Consider the following 5,830-nt stretch of genomic DNA (forward strand, 5'->3'; position numbering starts at 1 on the left):
CATAAGACGCAACACAAAAACTCTCCACTATACTGATAACAAAAACATGAACTTAAAAAAATGTGATGTTCATACAGTGATTCATATTTTGTGTTTATTTAAAATAAATCAGTAAAATAACAATTGTGGCTTTTTAAAATATTACATTGCTTTACCATTGCAGCTGATCAGTTAGGTAGTTTTTATTAGGTTTTAGTAGGTTTTTATTGTTGCTCTTTACATTTTATGCACTCAAATAACTAACATTTTTATAATTACAAGGTAATTATAGGCCTACAGTGTGCCTAGTTGCAATAAACTTTTTCACCGAATAACAAATTATCCCTACTGGATATTTAACAAAGCAGAGCTTCAAAACAACTCCAGTACTAAGCAATATTCTCTTATTTATTAAATACAGAAGCACAAAACTGAACATTGGGCTGCTTTTTCTCTGTAAGGATTGTCATGAGTGGCCTGTGTGAGACATCATGACAGTATTTCTACAAAAGGCCTTTAGTAACTCTCAGGATTAGATATTTTATTTATAATATTCAACACACGGGATATTCAGAGCAGTGATGACATAAGAGAGATGCTACAGCGTGAATGTACAGTATCAGCTGCCACTGCCCTGAACTGCCACGTCAAAGACCGTTATGACAGACCTGTAATGTCTCATTTTACTGAATAAAGTCCATATTGATAGACTTCAGCACATGACATAGACAGGATCGATATATTGATAATACAGCGCGCTGACCAGCTGTCGGCAATACAAAGTTAAGTAAGATGTTCTCCCAGAGACGGAAACTGGCATACAGTATAAGACAAACTTAAGAAAACGCATATGTAAAGAATGACGCTTATAGACTACGGTCAAAATAAGGCTGTCTTTCAAAACCCGTCTTTAGTTTGTTAGTTTATTCGTACGTTATACAATAATACAGACTTACCTGATGGAAAATGATGAGCTGCGTCCTTTCCTCTGGTGATGTTGAATTGCGTGCCGAGAGTGCCACGTCAAACTCCAGCACAGCGCCGGTGTCTGCGTGGTGTCTGCGTACACGGCGTCATAGAGCAGCCGCCTCTGCGCATGCGCACGCTGATGGGAATCACTACACGTCAGCAAGGATAGAGATGTGCGTAGTGAGCAAACGCCATTCTGGGCTGGCCTTCACAGAGAAGCTGAACAACATCATTCTCTGATATAAAGTGAACTTGTTCTGATCCGTGGGTGCTTCTATAATGTAAAATGAATGTAAATTGACAAAACGCGATTATATTATTCAACACTGCACATTATGTGCATATTTTCTGTTCTTTGTTCTTGTAAACAATATATGTTGCAGCATCCAAATCACTATGGAAAAACCTTATGTTTTACAGTCATAATACTTAGTATTTTGTGAGGGATTTTTAAGACATTATAAAGAACCTTAGAGTACTTTTTGAGGGCTAAAGTACATCTTTTTACAATTACTTTTATATTTGAAACATTGTTGAAATGTACTACTAAATGTGTTGACTAGCATTTATGGTAAACTAACATACTTGAATGTAATTTCTGTTGAAACTTGTATGTTGTGTTGTGTATTTAAATATGTGACCCTTGACCACAAAACCAGTCATAAGTGTCAATTTTCCGAAATTGAACTTTATACATCATCTGAAAGCTGAATAAATAAGCTTTTCCATCAATGTATGGTTTGTTAGGATAGAACACTATTTGGCCGAGATACAACTGTTTCAGTATATGGAATCTGAGGGTGCAAAAAAATCTAAATATTGGGAAAATTGCCTTTAAAGTTGTCTAAATTAAGTTCTTTGCAATGTATATTACTAATCAAAAATTAAGTTTTGATATATTTACAGTATGAAATTTACAAAATATCTTCATGGAACATAATCTTTACTTAATTTCCTAATGATTTTTGGCATAAAAGAAAAATCTATAATTTTGACCCATAAAATGTATTTTTGGCTATTGCTACAATATACCCCAGCGACTTAAGACTGGTTTTGTGGTCCAGGGTCATATATATTTGTAATACGGGAGTTGCAACTTAGTACATTTAAAATATATTAACTTTAAATGTAATTTGTAATACCACACCATGGTTAAATTATAATCAATTTATGTGTACTTATTTAAAGCATTGTTAAAACAATATACATTTTATGTAAAAATTACACTTAAGTACACTTATACTTTTTTCTTTATTATATCATCTGCAAGAATATATATATGCAAGCTATATATAGTTTTATAAGTTATAAGATTTGAAATGCACTACAAGTGTTCATTAAATACAATTAAGCACACTTATTTTTCACAAGGATATCTTGTATTTTAAGATACAGGAATATGTAAGCAGTTAAGCAGTTTTCTTTTTCTATTGGTTTCTGATGGACTGATCCTGACTGTTAGATCTTGTCTTCTTGAGTAGCTTTAGTCCAGCTTGATCTGCCAAGTTTATAATACTGCAGTATAATAAGTAGGCTATATTAGTGCTGATCTGTATTAACTCCTAGATATATGAACAGTGGCATTAGGCATGTTAAATATTCTGGTCTTGCCCCTCTGATTGATTTAATCTGATTTTGCTAATGAACATCTTGATTAACAGTGACACTCCTCTGGTTCTAGCTCTGTGAGACTGCAGTCACTGACTAAAAGTGTAGTAGGACATGCTGAGCATGGTCACAATGGATACCTGCTGTTAACTAACTTCGAGAAGAATACCTTACAGTGTAAAATATGAAATAGCATTTTAAGTTTAAAAAAAAATGTGTATTTAAAGTGCATTATAGCATATGCTATACTAGACTCTAAAAAATGCTGGATTAAAAACCCAGCTCTGGGTGAAATATGGACAAGCCCAGCAAGTGAGTTGTTTTGACTCAGCTGTTGGGTTAAATATTTAACCCAGGGGTGTCAAAACTCAGTCCTGGAGGGCCGGTGTCCTGCATAGTTTAGTTCCAACCCCAGTTAGACACACCTGAACCAGCTAATTAAGCTCTAGCTGGGCTCCTGGCAGGTGTGTTGAGGCAAGTTGAATCTAAACTCTGCAGGACACCAGCCCTCCAGGACTGAGTTTGGGCACCTCTGGTTTAACCCTGGGTAGTTTTATTTAACTTAACTATTGCTTAAAAATTATTATATTTCTTGCTTAAAATGAGCCCAAAATAGGTTGTAAATTAACATTTATTTAAATGTTGAATAAATAAATATATATTAAGTTGAATAAATAATAATTCAATAATATATATTTTAAATAGCTTATTAATTGATTATTGCTAGTGCCTCTAGGTATTAGTTATGTGTCTGATTTTTAATTTACATCCTATTTTGGGTTCATTTTAGGTCAGCCATATAGTAATTTTTAAACAATAGTTAAGTTAAATTAAACTATCCAGAAGAAACCAGGTCAAAACAACCCAGACATGCACTGTTGACTATTATGATTCAGGGCAATGACTCCACAAATGAAGTTATGCCCTGAAATTCAAGATATGGTGCAAAAAAATGCACCTGTATGTGTTTTGTCTCGTATTTATATAGGCCTCTATCACATATCACACAATATCACACGGGCAGCAAGAGCAATACTGTATGATGAGTGCAGATTTTTTCCTAAAAAAAATCTATTACAAGTTAAATGTGATTTTAAACAGCAGTTCTGTAAATATTGCATAGAACATATTTTCTTTGAAGCCATAGCAGAATTCATAGCAGATATCGGTGTTTAGTTTCTGAATGAATCAGCGTTTTGAACGAATCGTGTGAATCAATGATTCAAAGGCCCATTTATGGAGAGCCTGAATGAATCAGCCATTTGAACGAATCAAATAGAATGAGTGAATGACTCATAAAGACATTTTTACCGCCACCTGCTGGCAGATTAAGTTTCTTATTTAGAGTATCTTTTAAATATAAAAACTTTAAAAGGATAGTCCACCAAAAAAAAAAAAAAAAAAAAAAAATCTGTCATTTGCTCACCCTCATATCCTTTCAAACATACAAATGGTTTCAAACCTTTCTTTTGTGGAATATATTATTTGGTTACAAATGACTTTCATTGTATGAACAAAAATACTGATGTTACTCAAATTATCTTCTTCTACGTTCCATAGTTTACATTAGGCTGTTGCAGCCTAAATGTTTATATGTAATAACTTCTATGTTGAATCAAATAAAATATTTCTTTCTAAAGCTACAATTTGTAATGTGTACTTGATACTTTCTCATTTAACACAAAAATAGCTTTAAATAATCTTATGTTCATGGTCAAACTTATTTTGCGATTTATTAGATTCAAGAATCGAAACATCATGTAATTAATTAGATTAAAAAAATTAATTGACTGACAGCCCTAATTTAAACAAAACAACAAAAGTGAAAAACTTCTATATATACTAATATATACCATATAGTTTACCCAAAAAATTTAAATTCTGTCATTAAAGGGGTCACTAGATGCAAAGTTCACTTTTACATGTTGTTTGAACATTAATGTGTGTTGGCAGTGTATGTACAAATCTACCCTATAATGATAAAAATCCATGCAGTGGTTTTTAATTAATCTGTAAAAATATAATCCCCATTTTCAAATCGAGCCATTCTCAGATGCCTGTCGGTGTGGTGTCCCACTGACAGAGGCTGCTCCCACGATAGTTGATTGACATGAGCGTCTTACCTCAGACCCGATGACATTCGATGCCCAAGCAGGAACGTAAGTTAGACAAGAATTGAGTCATTGAGCGATTGTGGTGTTGTGTTGCTGGATGTAATAATAAACATAGTGGTCGTCATTTACTCCCGATATCTGAGCCGCTGAAGATGCAGTGGATTACGTTTGTTTGTGAATGGAATGCGCCTCCTGATCTACATAAATGTGTCTATGTTCACGCAAATCATTTGTGATCCAGCTTCACCTACAGCAGAAGTGAGTATAAGGGTTTTTTATGAATCTCTGCAATCACCTCCCCTAATAACGTGGTAATTAGCAAGTTTAGCGGCGAAACTCGCTAAATGTGGCTAAAGTAAACAATCTCTCAGAGCACAGCTCATCACTCCACAAGAGAGGGGTGGGGTGAGCAGAGCTCATTTGCATTTAAAGGAACAATCCATCAGAACGGGTTGATTTTTGCAGAGCTCATTTTGACAAGGTAAAAAGGATGTTGTTTTACACTACCATTGAGAATTTTTAGCCAAAGTACATTATAGACTTTTTATTAAGACCCTAAAGAATCATATCAACTTGTGGAAAATAGGCATCCGATGACCCCTTTAATTACTCACCCTTGTGTCATTCCAAAGATGTCAAATAGACAACAACAGGCCAATTTGAACTCCGCGGGTGGCCACTAAGACACGCTCATCTTCGGAGCACAAATTAAGACATTTTTGATGAAATCAGAGAGCTTTCTGACTCTGCATAGACAACACAACTGACACATTCTGCCCAAAAAGATAGTTTCATTTTTGGGTGAACTGTCCCTTTAAGTCCTATTTATATGGGTCAAAAGTACTCTAAAGTTCCCTAATAAAAATTTATACTGCACTATATTATTCCTAACTAAAACGTATTATTTCAGTAATAAGTACTCTGAAAGTATGTGTACTTTTTTTACAAGGGTGACCAGGAGATCTTCTCGTCAGGGAGTTTCTAACACATGTTTGCGTTGTATCACGAGTTTTGGCGCGTTGATTTTCAGCGTCGGTTAAACCTGAGTAAAGAACGGTTACCCTCCTCAGGATGGTCTCTGAAGAATGACGCCAAAAAGAGGGCCGGACTCCAGCTGTTGTGGCTTTACACCCACCAAAGGCAGCCTCAGATATCGCAGA

The sequence above is a fragment of the Labeo rohita genome, chromosome 7, assembly GCF_022985175.1.
Source record: "Labeo rohita strain BAU-BD-2019 chromosome 7, IGBB_LRoh.1.0, whole genome shotgun sequence".
Lineage (NCBI taxonomy): Eukaryota > Metazoa > Chordata > Actinopteri > Cypriniformes > Cyprinidae > Labeo > Labeo rohita.